The sequence below is a fragment of the Cannabis sativa genome, chromosome X (assembly GCF_029168945.1).
Source record: "Cannabis sativa cultivar Pink pepper isolate KNU-18-1 chromosome X, ASM2916894v1, whole genome shotgun sequence".
NCBI lineage: Eukaryota > Viridiplantae > Streptophyta > Magnoliopsida > Rosales > Cannabaceae > Cannabis > Cannabis sativa.
In genome coordinates, this window is record NC_083610.1 from 73,516,159 (window position 1) to 73,536,139 (window position 19,981).

A 19,981-nucleotide genomic window follows, 5' to 3' on the forward strand; every position below is an offset into this window, starting at 1 on the left:
CAGCCTTAACTGCTCTAAACTTGTCCTTACTTTATTTTTGTTTTATTTGGAGAACAAGGGTTCCCCTTTTTGAATGTACAGAGACAATTTATACCCTTGTCGCGGGGCTTTCTTAGTACTTGGTACCACTTGCTAACTCATTAGATATTGCATTTTATATCGTAGAAATTACTAAGTCTTCTGTGCTTCCAGCCTCATGAGGTTCTGGTTCCAAAGGCCTGAACCTTTAATTTTTTCGACTAGATACTTAGACTTAAATATATATGTTTTGTGAAAAAATGCTTTTGTAGAAGGGTTTATTTGAAATTCTGAATAATTAATTAATCTGAACTAATTAATTTTCTGAGAATTTATCCTTTCTTGACATTCATAACTTATCTCCAGGGTTTCTTCAAATTCAGCTCTTTAATTGACCTAAATCAATCTATTTAAGTAACCTGAATGTTGTGGTATCGTTAACGTGAATTAACCATTAGGCCTGAACTTTTATTTTAAGTTAACCTAGGTTAGCCATTTTAATTCCAAATAAGCTAAAGCGATAACTTACTTTTGGTTCCCTGAGGCTCTAATTTTTAAGTCATATTCCCTTTTCTCACATTTGATTAAGTTTTAAATAATCTTCAAATATAATAAGGCAGTGGCTTACTTTCAGTTTCTTGAGGCTCTGATTTCAAGTAGAGCTTCATACTCTTATATTTGAGCATTTAACTTAGCTATTTTCTAGTAGAAAGAGAATATAAATATTTTGCATGGAGTGATTAATAGTCGAGAATTTTGATCACTTGTTATATGATAGAGCTTTTAAAGACCAAATATAAAACGAAAATCTTCTTTTTATTTAAATGGTTATTGTCCTAAGGTGTACATAGAAATTAATAAAAAGGCAAAGCAAAAATTAAAAAGGAACTTGACCACCCCCAGTTTACTGATAGTATTGCTATAGGTGGTCAACGTTCCAGGCTCTTGGAATTCTTGTTCCATCTAGTCTCTTCATGTGATAAGTTCCATCTTCAATTTTGTTAGTTACTTCATACGGGCCTTCCCAATTTGGACCTAAGACCCCCACTCTGGCCTCCTGCGAAGCAGGGAAAACTCTTCTCAAAACAAGGTCACCAATTTAAATTTTCTACTCTTGATCTTTGAGTTAAAATTCCTGGCAATTTTGTTTTGGTACATCTGGAGTTGCACCTGTGATTGTTTTCAGAGTTCCTCAATTAAATATAAGGATTCTTAGAGTAGATCATGATTTCGAGTTGGGTCACATGTATCCCTCCTATGTGTAGACACAATGGATTCGATTGGTATTACGACCTCACATCCATAGGTCATGGAATATGGAGTGTGGTCTGTTTCTCTCGGTTGTTCTGTAGGCTCGAAAAACCCTGGAAAGTTCTTTCGGCTAGTGTGCTTTACAAGCCTGAAGCATCTTTTTTAAAGTAGTCTTCTGGATTTTATTGATGGCTTCAACCTATCTGTGTGCTTGAGGTCTAGCCACAGCAGAAAAGCTTTTGATTATTCCGTGCTTGACACAAAAATTGATGAACTGGTCACTATCAAACTGTTTTCTGTTGTTAGACACTATTTGAGTGAAAGTCCATATCTGCACACTATATTTTTGATATCGAAGTCCAGGGCCTTCTTGGAAGTTACTATATTCATGAGCTCGGCTTCCACCCACTTAGTAAAGTACTCAACAACGACAATAGAAAATTTGACTCCTCCCTTGCCGGTTGGAAGTGATCCCACTAAATCTATTCCCCAAACTCCAATAGGCCAAGGACTACTCATGAGGGTTATTTCTATTGGCAGAGCCCTAGGAACTTTTGAATAACGTTGGCACTGTTCACATATGCGGACATATTCAATGTAATCCTTTTTCATGGTAGGCTAAAAGTAACCTTGACGAATGATCTTTTTAGAAAGGTTGGGTCCGGATGTGTGATCTCCACAAAATCCTTCGTGGAATTTATGCATGACAATGCTTATTTCTTTCCTAGCTATGCATCGAAGGTACGACATCAGTAACCCTCTTTGGTATAACCTTCCATCCATGATTACATATCTAGGGGCCTGGTACCAGACTTTCCTTGAGGCAACTTTGTTTTCTAGGAGTGTACCTATTTCTGGGTACTGGACTATTGGTACTATCCAGGAGGTTGAATGGTCAATGGCAAAGACCCCCAGTCCTTCCGTGCTTGGAGTTATCAAATGTGCAATGAGGACGAGTCTGTATTTTTCTATTTCTGGGTATGTTGTTAACTTTTCCAGCATATCAACAAAAGCATTCTTGTCCCTAGAGATTTGCTTTATAGAGTAATGTTTTGAAGTGTTGCAACAGTTCTCAAGTTTTGGCTACGTAACTGGCCATCTTCTCTCCTTTTGTCTAGTACTCTCCAGCCACCTGATTGACCATAAGCTGTGAGTCACTGTAGAGTTCGATGTACTTAGCACCAACTTCATTTGCTAATAGTAAACCAGCAATCATGGCTTCGTGCTCATCTTTGTTGTTGGAGGCCTCGAATTCAAAATGAAGTGCACTCTGATGCTGGAGGTGTTGTGGGGATATTAGTATGATCCTGGCACCAACACCTTTCTCATTTGATGATCCATCAACATATATCCTCCAAACTTCTCTTTCCGGGGTCGAAGTTTTAGGGTCATCATTTATCCCAGTGCATTCTACTATGAAGTTAGCTAGAGCCTGACCTTTAATTGAAATTCTGAGTTGGTATTGTATGTCGAACTGACTCAATTCTATTACCCATTTTAGGAGTCTCCCTGATGACTCCAATTTTTGTAACACTTGACAAAGGGGGTGGTTGGTTAGTATCTTAATAGCGTGGGCCTAAAAGTATAGTCTTAACTTCTAGGAAGCAATTAGTAGGCAGTAGGAAAGCTTTTGAAGCATTGGATATTTAGACTCTATGCCCAACAGTCTCTTGCTTACATAATATACTGGAAGTGGTACTTTTTTTTTCTTCTCGCACGAGTGTGGCGCTTAGGGCATGAATAGACACTGCTAGGTACCAAAACAACGGTTCTCCGTCAACTGGTTTGGATAGTATAAGGGCCTTCACTAAATATCTTTTAGTTACTGGAAGGCTGTCTCGCATTCTAGTGTCCACTTAAACTTGTTATTTCCTCGAAGTACATTGAAGAAGGGTATGCACTTGTCTATGGATTTGGAAATGAATCCACTAAGTGCTGCTATTCTTCTTGTCAATTTTTGAACATCCTTATGTTTCCTGGGTGAAGGCATATCTATAAAGGCTTTGATTTTCTCCGGGTTCGCTTTGATTCTTTAAGAGTTGACTATAAAACCTAGAAATTTCCCTAAAGAAACTCCGAAGGTGCACTTCTTTAAGTTTAATTTCATTTCGTACTCCCGGATGATGGCAAAGGCCTCTTTTAGATCTTGATAATAACTTTCAAATGTCTTAGACTTTACCAACATGTCATCGACATAAACCTCCATGTTTTCACCCAGGACATTTTAGAACATCTTGTTCACCATTTGTTGATATGTGGCTCCGACATTCTTCAAACCAAATGCATGACCTTATAGCAATAGTTTCTTTTGTCAGTCTAGAAACTAGTATGCTCCTTGTTAGCCACATGCATTTTTATTTGATTGTAGCCGAAGTATGCATCCATAAAGGTCAACAACATAAATCCCGAAGTAGCTCTAATATTGAAAAAAATGGAATTCTTAGTCTTAATTAGTCCTCTCTAGAAATGAAAATTGAGTTCAAATAACACGCAAATGCAAATGGAATACAATTCATTTTGGATCTCTAAATATTAAAAAATAGTAAATATTATATGTATAATAGAAAATTTACTTACAAAGTTGAAACTTACAAATATTAAAGTTGAAACTTTGTAAGTAAATTTTGAATTGGGACATCTACACTTTGGGACAATAATACCATCATGCATTTATTTTAAAAATATTATAAAACAAAAAATCGAAACTTACATGTAGTTCTTTGCATGTCTCGCTAATCCAAGTGTCTTTCGTTCCTTTTCTAAGGTGGCCTTTTTTCCAAGTATGAATTGCATAGTCTTTAGGGACGTCCTGTTCAAAAATAGGGTTAGTTTGTGTTATTAGTAAAAGAAATTGCTAACAGAAAGTTAATAATTTTACTTACAAATTCATCACGAGACGCTGGCATCGACTTTGTGCCTTGCGTGGACAAATACTTCATTTCCCCTCTATTTTTCTTGTTTAGATTTGATCGCGCAATAAACTTTGGGCTCAAAAATAAGTCAATGATTTGCTTCCAGCTCTCTGTAGTGTAGTGATCAGGTACAACTTCGATAACACTTGCCAAACCATTTGGATCCCCAGAATAATGTTCCTTAAATCACGAGTGCATGATATTCTTTCTCTTAGAATATCTTCTCTTCATCTCATGATAAAGAGTTCGCATCACTCTTTCAGGCTCAGGATGACTATCAATATTGTACAAATACTACAAACAAATAGAATTTGTTAATGAATTATGTATTAATTGAAATTAAATATTTACAACATTAAACTTGTTAATGTGTTTTACCTTCATTTTTTGTACAATTTGGTCTTTAAAGTGTTGAGGTACATCATTAAAATTCAAGTTTCAATTTTGTGTGCTCCTCTTCTCATCTCTACTATTTTGGTGCTCCTCTTCTCATCTCGTTTTGTATCCATAAATCGAACTCCATTCACAATACAACCTTCATAGTAAGTACCTAAGTGATCAGACCCGGATGCTAAAACTTGCAACTCTTCGCCATTCTCTAATGATCCAAACTTGTGCAAGTCATATATCTATAAAAATAAATACCTCATTAGAGAATGACAAACACCACTTAAGATAATAAACATTTACAACACATGTATATTCATCTTCTTGTGAAACCACAGACGAAAATGTTTTTTGTGTAGAACATTATGATCTCCATTCGGGTAATTTTGTCGGATCACTTCCAAGTGTTTACTATAAAATCAAATAGATTTGAATTGATTGATTAAAATTTTAGGTGCAAAAGAAAAAAAAGAAAAAATTAAAAAAAAAAAAAGAAATCACTCTAAGTAAGCTTAAATTTCAGGTGAATTGTTGAATATATACCACTCTACTTGTTCACGAGTAGCACGATCAAGAGGCCGGAGATTGGCTTTTGTAATGGGTCGACATTGAGATTGAAACACAAAAAGCTTTCGTGGGACAACCTCATCTTCATTGCGATCAAGACGGTTAAACCTTGTTTCAACCCCCTTAAAATACATTGAACAAAATGTCAAAGCCTCATCTACAACGTACCTTTCCGCTATCGACCCTTCAGTTAGTGCTTTATTTCCTACGTAGTTCTTCAATTTTTTCATGTACCTTTCAAATGGATGCATCCACCTCATAAAAAGAAGTCCACCCAAAATTGCTTCTTCAGGCAAATGAAGGACCAAATGAATCATTATGTCAAAAAATACTGGAGGAAATATCGACTCCATTTTACACAAGATTAAAATAAGGTCTTGTTGAGAAACCTCCATGTCTTTAACATTTATAGTCCTTGAACAAATTTGCCTGAAAAAGTTGCACAGTTCAGAAATGGTGGTCGATATAGCGTTCGGGAGAAACTTGCGAACACTAACAGAAAGTAATTGCATTATTACATGGCAGTCGTGTGACTTCAATCCGATGACATTTGTTAAATTTTCGTTTACTTTCTTTTTCAAATTCGAACAAAGCCATAGGGAAATTTCACATCTTTAATAAATTTACAAAATTGGAGCCTATCATCAGGTTTAAGAACGTAAGGTGCATGCGGTTTCAACAGCTTCCCCCTCTCATCTTCATAAATCCACAACCATTCTCTGACTCCTAACTTCTTCAAATCGTGTCTTGCATTGGTAGTGTCATTAGATTTATCATTGTCTAAGATTGTGCCCAATAAACTATCTCAAATATTCTTCTCAACATGCATGACATCAATATTGTGTTTTAGAATGTTTGAACACCAATAGTCAAGCTCGTAGAAGATGCTTTTTTTTCCTCCAATTTTGATTTTCTGCAACTCGCCTACGCTTCACACCACTAAATAGCTCATGATTTCCCAAGAGATGGGGTGGGAGTTTGTTTACTTGTTCTAATACTTCCTCACAAGTGAAACGTCTAGGAGGAGGTCTTCTCTCAATGTGTCCGTCGAATTGAGTATCCTTCTCATTCGATGGTTATTTGGTAAAAATCTTCTATGACCTGCGTAAGATGTCTTGCCAATTACCCGATTGGAAGAGGTATCTTCATTACAAGTGGGAAAAGCTTTGTATCCCTGACCACTCCAACTAGACAAATAACTACGAGCTGGAAAATCATTAACTGTCCACAGAAGAGCTGCGCGCAACTTGAACATACTGTTGGTTCGATTATCTCTCGTATCAACTCCGTTAACCCACAACTCCTTCAACTCATCCACCAAGGGTCTTAAAAAGACATCTATGTCCATTCTCGGTGATTTTTCTCCAGGAATAAGAATGGTCAACATATTATCTTTCATACATAACCAAGGTGGAAGATTATAGTTCGCCAAAACTACAGGCCACATACTGTAAGCTTGGCTCATGTTGCCAAATGGATTAAAGCCATCGACAGCTAAACCGAGACAAACATTTCGAGGTTCACTAGCAAGATTAAGATGTTTGGCATCAAAGTCCCTCCACGCTGCACCATCCACAGGGTGTCGCATCACACCGTCATCTTTTGATTTATCAGTGTGGTGCCATACCATGTATTTTGCCGTATGCCTTGAAGTATACAGTCTCTTCAGTCGCGGAGTTAACGAAAAGTAACGCATCACCTTATGAGGCACCTTTTTTGCTCCTGAATTTTCTGAAGTTATCCATCTACTAGTGCCACAAACTGGACATCAATTTTTATTTGCATATTCATTGTAAAATAAACAGCAATTATGCTTGGACACATGAATTGACTCATACCCCAGTCCCAATTTCTTCAATCTTTTCTTGGCATCATAGTAGTTTGATGGAATTTTATTTTTCTTTGGAAAAACTAATTTTAATAACTTCAGTAATTCATCAAATATGTTGTTAGGAATCTTTCCCCTAACTTTCAAATGCAATAACTTTGCGGAAAAGTTAAGAGAAGATATCCAATCAAAACTAGGATACAACTCAGCCTCTATCTCTTCAAATAATTCGTTGTGCCATTGATTTGCACTAGGATTATCATCCACTTCAAATGACGGCTGAAGGAAGTCATCCACTATGGGAATCATCTCGTCAATTTCAAGGTCATCATCAGCGCCATCATGGTCACTCATTACATTAGTGGCGCTAGATTCTGCTTTCTCGTGGTAAGTCCACTTCTCGTAACCAGTAAAAAAATCCCAATCAAATATGTGGGCTTTTACAATAGGTAAAGTTTGAAGCCTATTGTTCACACATCTTACACAATGGCACCTAATTCTACCACCCAATATTTACGTTTCGAGGTCATCTCTAAAAATGCATTTAGACCATTCCAATATTGTGGACATCTACGATGTCGCAATGTGGTCCAAGACTTGTCGATTATCATCTAAAATTTATAAAGGCATATAAGATTTCATGTTAATGACACAATTTTATAATATCTTAAGTTAAAATATTTTATATCATTTTATGAAATTAAAAAAAAATCATGTACTATTGTTTATTTTTAAAAATAAATGTTCATCATTTAAAAGTTATCATATTATTTATTAATTATATTTAATTTTTAAGTTATTATTACTTTACTTTTTTTATATTTATTAAATTTTATTATTCAAAAAACGAATTACTTAATTATTTATAAATTTTTATTTTATTAATAAATTAAGTTTATTTTTTTTATTATTATTAATTATTACTTCAAATTTATGATATATTAAATTTTTCTTATTTTAAAAAAACTAAATTATTATTTATAAATTATTATATTATTACTTAATTAAGTTTTTTTTTTAATATATTTTTAAGTAATTATTACTTTTTTTATATATATATTAAATTTTTAATATTCTAAAAATTAATAGCTAATTTAGTTTATTTTTTATTTTATTTTTAAAAGTTTATTACTTCAAATTTGTTATATATATTAATTTTTTTATTTTTTAAAAAATATATTATTATTTTTAATATTAATTAATTAATTATTTATGATTTTTTATATTACTAATTAATTATATTTTTTCATATTTACTTTTCAAACACTTTGGATTTATAATTTTTAAAGTTAAAATTTCTATTATTTAAATACTGCAATATTACATAATTATTTTAAAATATTATTTTTATTATAATTAACTTTTTGAGCAATTAATATATTCTTATTCTAATATTTTCAGAGAAATTTTAAAAAATATTACATAATTAATTATTTAACAGACTTATAATGTTGTAACTATTCAAAAGTTGTAAAAAATTTAAAAGCTTAATATTTTTAACAAATTAGAAAAATTATAATCCTATAAAATACATTTATTACTACATAAATTTAAAATCTAAACTTTTACAAATTTATACATTTTAAAATTTTAAGCATTATATTATAGCAATATATTATACAAAAAATACATAACTATACAAAAAAAAAATAGAAATAATAGGGAGAAATGAAAAAAAAAATAGTGAAAAAACATTACATGTGAAAGAAAATGGTGGTGTAATGGCGGTTGACGGTGGTGCAATGGGCGGAGGTGGAGGAGGAGAAGAGAAATGGGTGGAGAAGAGGAGGGTCGGAGAAGATGGTCGGGGGTGAATTTTGTGGCGGAAAAAATGGAAAAGGTTTTTTGAGTTAGGGGTTGGTATTATATAGTGTTTTATTACCAACGGGACCCGCCGGTATTAATAGGGGTTCCGCCGGTAATACAAAAATGGTCAGAATTCTTGACTAATACCGGCGGAACCCGCCTCTAATAATCTACCAGTATTAGCCATTTCAAATTTTGGGTGGTCAAAATCCCGCCCAAAGTATTAGAGGCGGATTTTCTGCTAGTAATACTCTAAAACTACTGGTATTAATATTATTTATTAAATATTTTTTTAATTATTAAAAAGTAATACCGGCGGATTACCATTTTCACCGGTAATAACCCCAATAATATCGACAGTTTGTCTCCGCCGGTATTGAAGCAAATTCTTGTAGTGATATTATTTAGTTTGAGAAAATACAAAAGAACAAACTATAAGAAAATCTCACCTAAGCGATGCGTAATAATTAAAAAAAATAAAACTTACAAAGTTACGTATAATTAAAAAAAATTGAAAATGATAATTAAAGTGAATATTAAGAACATCTTTAATGTAGAGTATTTTTTTTTTTTTGAATGAAATATCAACTTCATTAAATCAAGAGCATTCAGAAAACAAGATATCCCTCAAATCGGACCGGATATCTTACTCTGGAATGCAACCACCAGAGATAAATCGAGACTGCCTTGCAATAACATGGGCAACTCGATTAGCTGATCGTTTTACAAAACGTAACTTAACATCCTTTAAAAGAGATAATAACAAACGACAATCATCTATAACAATACCAAAAGTAGAAGACATTTTTTGGTTGCTTCTTATTACTTGCACAGATAAAAGACTATCGGTCTCAAGCTCAACATTCTTCCAAGACTTGTTCTTTATCCAACTTAGAGCTTCCTTGATCCCCAAAGCTTCAATCACTTCGGCAGGGTAGGTGCCATTACAATGGCATGTTTTGGCCTCTAAGAACCTACCTAGGTGATCCCTCGCCACTACTCCATAGCCATAAGAGTTGTCTTGTTGATAAAGGGCCGCATCTACATTTATCTTGAGGTTGTTTGTTGCAGGTGGTGTCCATAGCTCAGCCCCTTCATCACTATTACTAAACGGTAGTGTTAAAAGAGCGCTTTTATCTTGAGCTTTCCTCCAATGTTCAAGAGTAATTGAAGAATTGACCATAACTTCTTTAACATTAGGCTTGTGTTTTTTCCAGACAACTTGATTTCGGGCTTTCCACAAGGCCCAACAAAGAGTTGTTGCACGACAGATAAAATCAGTATCGCAAGTGTGCAGCAGCTGCTCAAACGAGTAGCCAAACGAGGAAGATAAGTCAATCAGCACAGGCCGTCCAAAACTATTCCAACAAGCTTCAGCAAAATCGCAAGACAGCAGTGCATGGGCTATTGTTTGACAGACGGGACAATTTGAAGAAATTGGGACATGTTTAGTGACAAGATTCGCACAGGTTGGGAGAGAACCTGCTATAGCTCGCCACAAAAATTCAGAACTTTGGGAGGTATCTTCAAATGCCAAAATTTACGCCAAAAACCAGAGTTGTTTGGCCTTGGACTGACTGGTTTTTGACTCTGCAGAAGATTATAAGCACTTCTCACAGTAAACTTTCCATTATGTTCTGCTGTCCAAGACCAGCAGTCAGGTCTAGCAGTAGAGCTTAGTGGAATGTTGAGAATTAGATCAGCTTCTTGGGAAGAAAACAAGTCACAGACTACTTCAGCATCCCAACATAACATGTTTGTTGCAAATAGTGAACTAACAGTATGTGTGCTAAGCCCAGGATGGGTAGAAGATACATATCTGTTACTTGTTGATGGTAGCCAAGGAGAACCGAGGATTTTAGTACTTGTACCATCACCAATAACACGGGCAGCCCCAAGCCGAACCAAGTTCTTAGCACCCCAAATACTACGCCACACAAAGCTTGGGTTATGTCCGAGATCAGATGAAATGAAATCAGAATTTGGAAAGTACTTTGCTTTGTAGACTCTACCAACAAGAGCGTCGGGCTTGCACAATAATCGCCAACCTTGTTTGGCAAGCATGGCGAGATTAAAATCATGGAGATGCCTAAACCCCATTCCACCTTCTTCTTTAGGAGTTGCTAAGCGATCCCACGACATCTAGATAATGCCTCACCCTTTACTAGAGTTAGTCTTCCACCAGAAACTAGCCATCAATTTTTCTATCTCATTACAAGTACCAATCGGAATAAGAAAAACATTCATAGCATATGTTGGCAAAGATTGGATGACTGTTTTGAGTAAGATTTCTTTTCCAGCACGAGAAAGAAACTTTCCATCCTAGCTGTCAATTCGAGCAATGACTTTATTTTTAATAAAGCCAAGCACAACATTCTTGTTGCGGCCTATAATATTTGGAAGACCTAGATAGAGACTGCCTTCAAGAGCTTCAGGCATATGGAGTGTATCACAAACCATATTACGAATGGTAGTCTCAGTATTGGGACTGAAGAAGATCGAAGACTTTGTGTAATTGAATTTCTGGCCGGGGGCTTAACAAAACAAGTAGCTGTCATCCGCGAAAAACATGTGTGTTATAGAAGGTGCCCGTTGAGCAACACGACATCCTTGAATAAGTCTATTAGCTTCAAATTTCTGAATGAGAGCGAAGAGGCCTTCAGCACATATGATGAAAAGATAAGTAGAAAGCAGATCTCCCTGACGGATACCTCTGGATGGGGAGATAGAGTCAATCACATGGCCGTTATGAACGACTGTGTAGTGAACCGTAGATACACAACCCATAATGAGTTAAACCCATTTGCTAGCAAAGCCTATACGAGTCATAAAAGTGATGTATATGTATATTTTAGTCCAAATTCATAAAAGTGAATTCTAATGTTGAGTATAAAAATTTAGTACATATTAAAAATTGTGCTAAATTTGGCACAAAATATAGCATCAGCCAATTTTACACATAATAAATATTATATTTTTATTTACTCGTTTGCCACTTATTAATATAATTAATTATTTTTTACATTTTATTTATATATTTAATAAATTTTATATATACTTTTAATAAAAATTTAATACTTTTATTGATTTTTTTACACTTATCTATAAAAAAATAATTAATTTTACCCTAAAATGATTAATATAAATGTATTGGAGCAATATTATAAAATTTTAGCCAAATATAATATTGACTCACTTTTTTAGCTCAAATATTATACATCATCTATTAGAAATGATAAGAAAAATACCAAGGGAGGTACTTAATTAACACCATAAATAGTGGCATACCATTATTGGCGGCATACTATTATTGGTGCATTTCAATATTGAGTCTCACAAATTTTGATTTAATGAATAATATAAGATCACTGCTAAGCAATTATTAGGTGTCATATTTATATAGTGTTGGACATCTTAAGATGACAAATAATATTGTTCAATTAATAATAATAAAATAATTCATCAAAAAAATTATGATACATAAAAAAACACACAAGAGTTGTTGTAAAAAAAATATACAAAAAAAAAAAATTGTAAAAAAAATAACAATAATTCATAATAAAAGAAAAACAAAAAAAATTACATCAAGTTTTTTAATATGTGCATTGGAGCATAATACTAAAAATTAATATAAATATATATCACAAAGTTTTCTTTCACCAAATATAATACAATTTTTTATATCACATTGGAGATGTTCTTACAAATTTATTTATAATAATATAAAAAAAAATTAAAATTTTAATCGAAGTTAATAAACATATGTGCATATTAATTATAAAAATGTTAAAGGACACATTAAATTGTCAAGCACCACAAAAAGTATCATACTGTTATTAGTTCATTTCAATATCAACTCCTATAAATTTTAATTTAATAAATGATTTAGAAAACTGCTAACTAATTAGTTTGGTATATGAATTATAAAAAAAAAAAACAAATAAAAAAAAACACAAAAGATAAAAAAAAATTATTAATCATTTATTGTGGATATGAATTAGTTTGGCATTGAATATTTTAGGATGCCATATAACAAGAATAGTACAAAAAATTATATAAAAAATATTACAAAGATCATTTATAAGAAAAAAAAAACACAAAAGATAAAAAAAATATTACTAATCAATTATTGGATACCATATCATATCAGGTATAATATTGAGCACCATAAAATGTTAATAGTTGTAAAAAAAAAAAAAACTGAAAAAAATAATATATAAAAATAATAAAAACAAAAAAAAAAATTAAGAAATTTTTACACCAAAAATCTATTTTGCACATTTTATTACATTTTTACCCCTACACGCCTACATCAACTTTTTTACTTACCATCTTTGTTTTATTACAAAAATACCACTTACTCATCATTCCATGCACAGACACGTGTGCCATCCCCATCACACATCAATCAAATCCCACTCTCTTCCCTCTCTTTTTTCCTTTTCTTTCAATTTCATTTTCGATTTTCCTTCATTTTTTTTGTTGTTTAGAAGATCAATAACCTCCATTGATAAGCTTAACCACCCATTATTCATCACGTTTTTTCCCTCTCGTTTTTTGTTGATCCAAAAAATTTCAACTCCCACTCAACCCATGATTTCTCAACTGTTTTTCCCTCTCAGTTTCATCTTGTTTCAAATTTATTTATAAAATAGCCATCACTCGTTCATCATTATCACCTTCTCCAGTTCAGAAACAAAAATAAAAAATGGGCAAGAAAACTTTGGCTAACAAATCAAAGGGTAAACGCCCGATCGTTGAAGAGTATGATTTTGATTTTGATGCTCCTCTGACCAAGTGTGGGAGACCACATACTTCGAAGAAAACGAAGCTCAATGTGGAAGAGCAAACGGTTCAAGAAATTTCTGGGAAAAAAACTAGTGCCTCTGCCGAAGTTCGAACAGAGGTTGGTTTTCAGTTTCATTCTCGTTTCCCCCTTTTTCAACATTTAGAGTTTTCCCAGATTTTTGCATTTTTTTGTTCATTCTGCTTTGTGTAATTTTAGGGTTTCATTTTGAACATTTCGTTTTATGTTGTTTAATTTTTTAGGTCTTTATTGTTGGTTTTGAGCAATTTATTTTGTTCTTTTCTGGGTTTGGTTTTTAAATTTGATTTTGTTTTCTTTATTTTCAGTGTTTGTTTGTGCTTTAGGTTCTGTAATTTGTTTTCGTTTTTAGTGTGTACAATCAGTCGTATGTAGTTTCTTATTAGTTTTTTTTTATAGTTTAATGTTGTTATGTTTGATGTGTTTTTCGATTTTCATTAGGTCTAGTTGTTTGCTGTTAGTTTTTAGGTTTCAAAACGATTTCAGATCTTTGCTGTTTATTTTTGTATAGTTGTGTCTGTTTGGTAGTTTGTTTTTGGTTTGTTTATAGTTTTATTGTAGTTGTCATACTGTAGTATTCACGATTAATAATTTATTGTGGCCATTTTGGTTATTTTGCAGGTTTGGGACTACAAATTTAGTCCTTCTGATTACTATAGATCTAAGTGTGTTTGCACTAGTCTTTTTTCTGTCATAGATAATATTAAGAAAACTTTGTCTGTTAATATGCTGTCTATGTTTCGTGAAACTCAGTTTGGCCATTTTCTAGATATGCCTGAGTTTGTTTTTCATACGCAAGTTGTCCATAGTTTATTACTGAGGGAAGTTTTCCAGCCCAATCCTAAAGAGTTTTGGGCTAAGGTTGCTGGCCGTTGCATACGGTTTAGTGCTGATGAATTTTATTTGATTTCTGGAATTGATTGTTTCGGTGATTGCAACAAGTTGTTGTTTTCACAGGAAACAAATCAGTTGGTAGAAATCTGTTTTCGTGGTGTAAAAACCATTGACCACAAAGCCATTGAGAATGCTTTCTTGGGTAGTAGGTGGGGTTTGGATGAATCCCTTGGTTTGAAAATGGTTGTTTTGTATTTTATTCAGTGTTTTCTTCTTAGTAATACTCCTGATAAAGAAGTATCTAGGTTTGATCTAGATGTTGTGGATAGCGGTCGGTGGGACGAGTATTGTTGGGGCAGGGAATCCTTTGAATTGACAATTGATTCATTCAAAGGTAGAATTCAGCATGGGATTTTAATGAAAAATAAGAAGGCAGAGAAGGGAGGCCAGTATGATGGTTGGTATAGGGCTTTGGGATGTCTATGGGTTTTTACGGTTTGGTTTTATGAATGCTATCCTGCTATGGTGAACTCTTTCTGTAAAAGAGTTTCATCTTCTATTCCAAGGATTCTGAACTGGAGCAACACCGTTGTCACCAAAAATCCAACTCTTCGAGACTTGAAGGGCAAGATTTTTGATTTGCCGTTGAACAAGGTAAATTACAGTTTCTTTACTGTTTCTTTTCAGTTTTATTTATGTTGTTAATTTTTAGTTTTTTAAATTGTTTTTACATTTTCATATTCTGTTTGATTATGCTGTTTAGTTGAAGATCAAAAACATGTGTTCTACTGATGAAGAGAGGCAGAAGCTTCAACTTGACGGTTTATTTCTTGATGAGTCTATTGATGACCGTGGTGTAGCGAAGCAATCATTTGAGAGTGGGTCATCTTCAAAGAAATTTGATTCAGCGGATATTGATTTGATGAAATCTAAGTTGGAGATGGTCATTTCGAATCAAGCATCATTGGCCGAAGACTTCATATACTTGAGGTGTTTTGTTGATCTTAATTTCAAGTCCGTAATGACTGTAATTAAGGATATTCAGGAGAAGGTTAATACCATTCATCGTCGTCCTTCTGATGAGGTATTTAATCATAGTTTATTGTTTATGTTTTTTCATATTTTTTTTTAGTTTCTTTACTGTTTCATTTAAGTTGCATTTATGTTGTTTGATTCAGGGAAAGTCATCTGATGAATTAGTAACTCAAGATTCTGATGATGATGGTGATGATGATGATGATGATGATGATGATGATGATGCTGAGGATGATGAGAAGGAACTGCCTGATCCAGAAAATATTGATTCCGACTCCGACGATGGTGGTGAGTTGGTTAAAGTTGGTGGTGATGCTGATGATGCTGACAAGGTTGTTACTAATGTTGCCCCTGCTGATGTGAATCCATCTGAGGCTGTTGGAGGGAGTGATGAAAATGCTAAGGATGTTGAGAAGTCAAAGGGCGATGAGTCTCGATTAAAGGGGGACGATTTCTTTGATGGTTAAGCCAGCTTGAAATAGATGATGATCAAGTTGTGTTGGCTGGCTTGGAGGCTGTTGGTAAAATCCATGTAAGTGTATTTTTAATTGGTTGCAAGAAAATTAGGTTTCTTTTTGGTTGCTCAATAGTTTTTAGTTTGTTTTGCAACTTTTTAAATTCAGTCTTTCTTTTTTAGGTCCGCGCACCCAATACAGATGTTGTTGGTCAAAAGTCAGCTGCCCTTCATACTGATGAAGAAACTGAGGACACTGTCTCTGATACACCTCTTTTGGATAAGAGGAAGCGTGCTCCGGCCTTGAAATCTCCTTTTGTTGATTTCGGGTCTGCTGATGTGGGGAGCACTCCAATGGAGCTAATGTCCTCAGGTTCTCAATCACCTGGGGATGATAGGGATTTTAAAATAGTGACTTATGTGAAGGGCCTTTATGCTCTTAATGATGCATTTGCTGATCCCGTATCTCCTGAGATTGAGGCAAAATTTGACGCGTGGATTGGTCAAGGCTTGCTTAAACATCCTAGGTGACTGTTTTTATTAAATCTGTATTTGTATTCTGTTTTATTTTTCAGTTTTATTTTGGTTTTAATGCTATTTTTTTTGTTGTTTCTTTGTTGTTTTAGGCATTACAATTGTTATGCTGATGGCGCAAAGAAATTTACCCGGGGTTTTAGGCTAGGTGTTGATTATGTGGAGGATAAAACTTGGTTTTATCATTTGGCTACATGCGACATGTTTATAAATGACTCGGTAAATTTTCCATTTTTCATTGTAGTTATGATAGTTTGTTTTCAGTTGCTTTTTAAATGTTTTTAAGTTTTGATACTTTATTACAGTTTTTTAACAGTTGTTCAAACTTTTCATTTGTGTTTCTGTGTTGTTTTTGTTTTAGCATATGAACACCATATTCTATTACCTTAGAAAAAGGGTAAATATTCTTCCGCTGTGACGTTGAATTTTGCGACAACTGATTGTCTCTTTGATGATTCCATCCAAGCTTTGTACCACAAATATAACAAAGCCAAGTCAATGAAGACTAAGATGTCACACATTCACGCTGCCCACCCAATAGCGCATTACATTCGAGGTTTGCGCATTCCGTGTTCTAAGCCTTGGTATGAAGCCGATCATGTGTTATTCATCATCAATCTAAGGAGGGAAAGTCATTGGGTGTTTGGTCGTCTTGACTTGAATGAAGGGATTCTGTTTCTGTATAATTCTCCGAGGACTGCGAAAATGAATGCTGCAGCTAGGAATGCCATGAAGGCTTATTCTGTGTTGCTGCCTTTGTTTTTTGATCTACTTGGTTTCTGGAAGAATAGGTCACATGCTCCTGCTTTAGGTTCTGACCCTACAGCTCCTTTAAGAATCGTGGAGATTAGTGGTCTGCCGTCTCAGCAGAAAAAGTGAGTGTTTCTTTTAAGTTTATTTTATGTTGTTTTTTAGTTGCTAAACTGTTTATATTTTTTCTATTTTTATAGTGATTGCGGAGCATATGTTGCTGCATTTGCCGAGTTGTTTATCCACGGAAAGGATGTTCCTGCGGACTTTGATATCGAAGTTTATCGTACTCGGCTTGCTGCACTTTTCTTCTCATATGGCCAAAGGAAAATTGATGAAAGCATTGATAGCGAGGATGAGAAGCAAAGCAAGTCTTCTAAGGCTTCTAAATTGAAAAAATAGGATCTTTTATTTTGGTGACTATTTTGTGTTATTGGTTGAATCTATTATCAGACAACAGTTAGTGTTATTGGTTGAATATAGGTATTATATTTGGTTTTATACTCTGGATCTGGTTTAAAACTTTTAGGATATTTGACATTTAGTCCTTATAATATGTTTATTGTATAGGTTTGTATCAGCAAAAGTTGTATGTTTTTCTAATTGTTCAAGTTTTTATATACAATCGCACAACTATAGAGAAACTATTATCCAACTGAATACAAACAATGTACTTATATTTCTAAATTGTGCTATGTTTTATCAATTCTTACCTGACTGCTTTTAAAATTGTAAAGAAGAAGTGATTCATGTACTTAATATTTACGAAGTGTCGCAACTGCAACAAAACGATGTTGCAACTATTAAAAAACTGTTTCAAATTTCATAAAAATGAAATCCCATGTATTTAGAACATAACATATCAACCTGTTTGAATTTGCACACAGAATTAAACAATTCAAATATTTCATATGTATCTATTTTATTGCTTGATTGTTGTATGTCTTTCGATTGTGTCCGTGTTGACCACATTTGCTGCACCTGTTATGTTTTTTTGTATCCCATTCAGATAAAAATCTTCGTTTCCTTGGTCTTCCAGATCTTATTTTCTGGTTTGGTGGCAGAACAATGATATCTTTTATGTTTTGTGGCACATCCCATGTTGTGTGATTGTGTACCGGATATGTTGAGCCGTTGTATGTTTCAAGCCATGTTCTTGTGGTGTAATAACCTGAACAGTAGTTGTAAACATTCAAGTTCATCTCTTTTATAACAAGTGCATGAGCACACGGTAACTCGTCAAGTTGGAATCGGTTGCAACTGCATGTTTTCTCCTTGAGGTTGATGACCCATGATCTGGTTAGTTCTACGACTTCGAACATGGTCTCGTTTATTGGTTTTACCTGCGGATTAAGTAAATTTATAAAATTGTTATTATGTATAACAACGGAAAACAAACTATTAAGAAACTATAATGCAACTAAAATATTAAACAGATTATTACATTTTCTGTCAATGAGTCCACAAAGTTGTTGACTAATTTCTTCTCTGCTGTAGGTGTTAAAAATGTTGTTGTTTTCTGTGCTTTTTTCCTGTTTGTGTATGTCCATTGTTTTATCAAAGCTCTCAATGACTCCATTAGTGTTGTGATTGGTAGCTCTCTAGCTGCTAAGTTTGCTGCATTTAGAGATTCAGTAATGTTTGAAGTCATGGTTGAATACCTGTTATTTTTGCAGTGGTATCTTGACCATTTGTGGTATCCAACTTGTTGTAAATATGGTCTGACACGGATGTCCAAGCTGTCCAACTCGCTCATATGGTATTCAAATTTCCTCTCTGTGCATGCTCTGGCTGCAGCGAAGAATGGTTTATCCAGCTTGCTTGCATTCTTCTTGAAGGTTTCTTTTAGGTTGCTTAACAGGTGGTATACACAATAGCAATGCGTGATTTCTGGAAATACTTGAGCAACTGCCTTAATTATGCTCTCATGTCTATCTGAGATCAAGCACTGTTCCTCTCTAATCCCATATGTTTCTCTTACTTTTGTGAAAAACCATTTCCATGAGTTGTTGTTTTCTGAATCCACAACAGAAAAAGCTAGTAGAAAAATGTGCCCATTTGCGTCTTGTGTACAAGCAGAGAGCAATGTACCTCCATATGTTGATTTAAGGAAAGTTCCGTCAACAACTATTATAGGTTTGCATTTCTTCCATCCTTTTATTGAAGCATCCAGTGCGACAAACAAGTACTTGAAGCTGTTGTCATCCTCTGTTTGCATGTGCACTATTGTTCCGGGATTAGTTTTTTGCAACATGTGCAAAAAACTGGGCAGTAGCTTGTATGATTCGTTGGCTTTTCCTCGTAATTCTTCTTGCGCGTGCTCTTTGCTTCTCCATGCTTTCATGTAGTTCATTCTCACCCCATACTTGTGTTTCATTTCTCCTCTGATGTCTTGTGGCATTTGAGTTGTTTTTATGTTGGTAAACCGTGGCTTGATGTAGCTTCCAATCAATTTCGTTGTAGCTTGTCTTTTGTCGGCAAATCTTATGTTTAGATTACAAGTGTGTATCACCTTTCTGCCGTACTTTCGAGTGATGAATGACTTTGTTAGCCCGTTTCTGGATGCCGTTAGTGCCCACTTGCATTTTGGATCCAAACAACAAATCTTGTATGTTCTTGCACATGATTTTTTCACTCTGAATCGGAAGTTGTTCCTAATTGCATAGAAACCAAGCACACTCTGCAGTGTTTCTTTGTCTTTGTATATTTGTGCTTCTTCTATTTCAGGATGTTGCGGATCTATGATTAGTAGTTCGTCATAATCTGTGATTTCTGGTTCC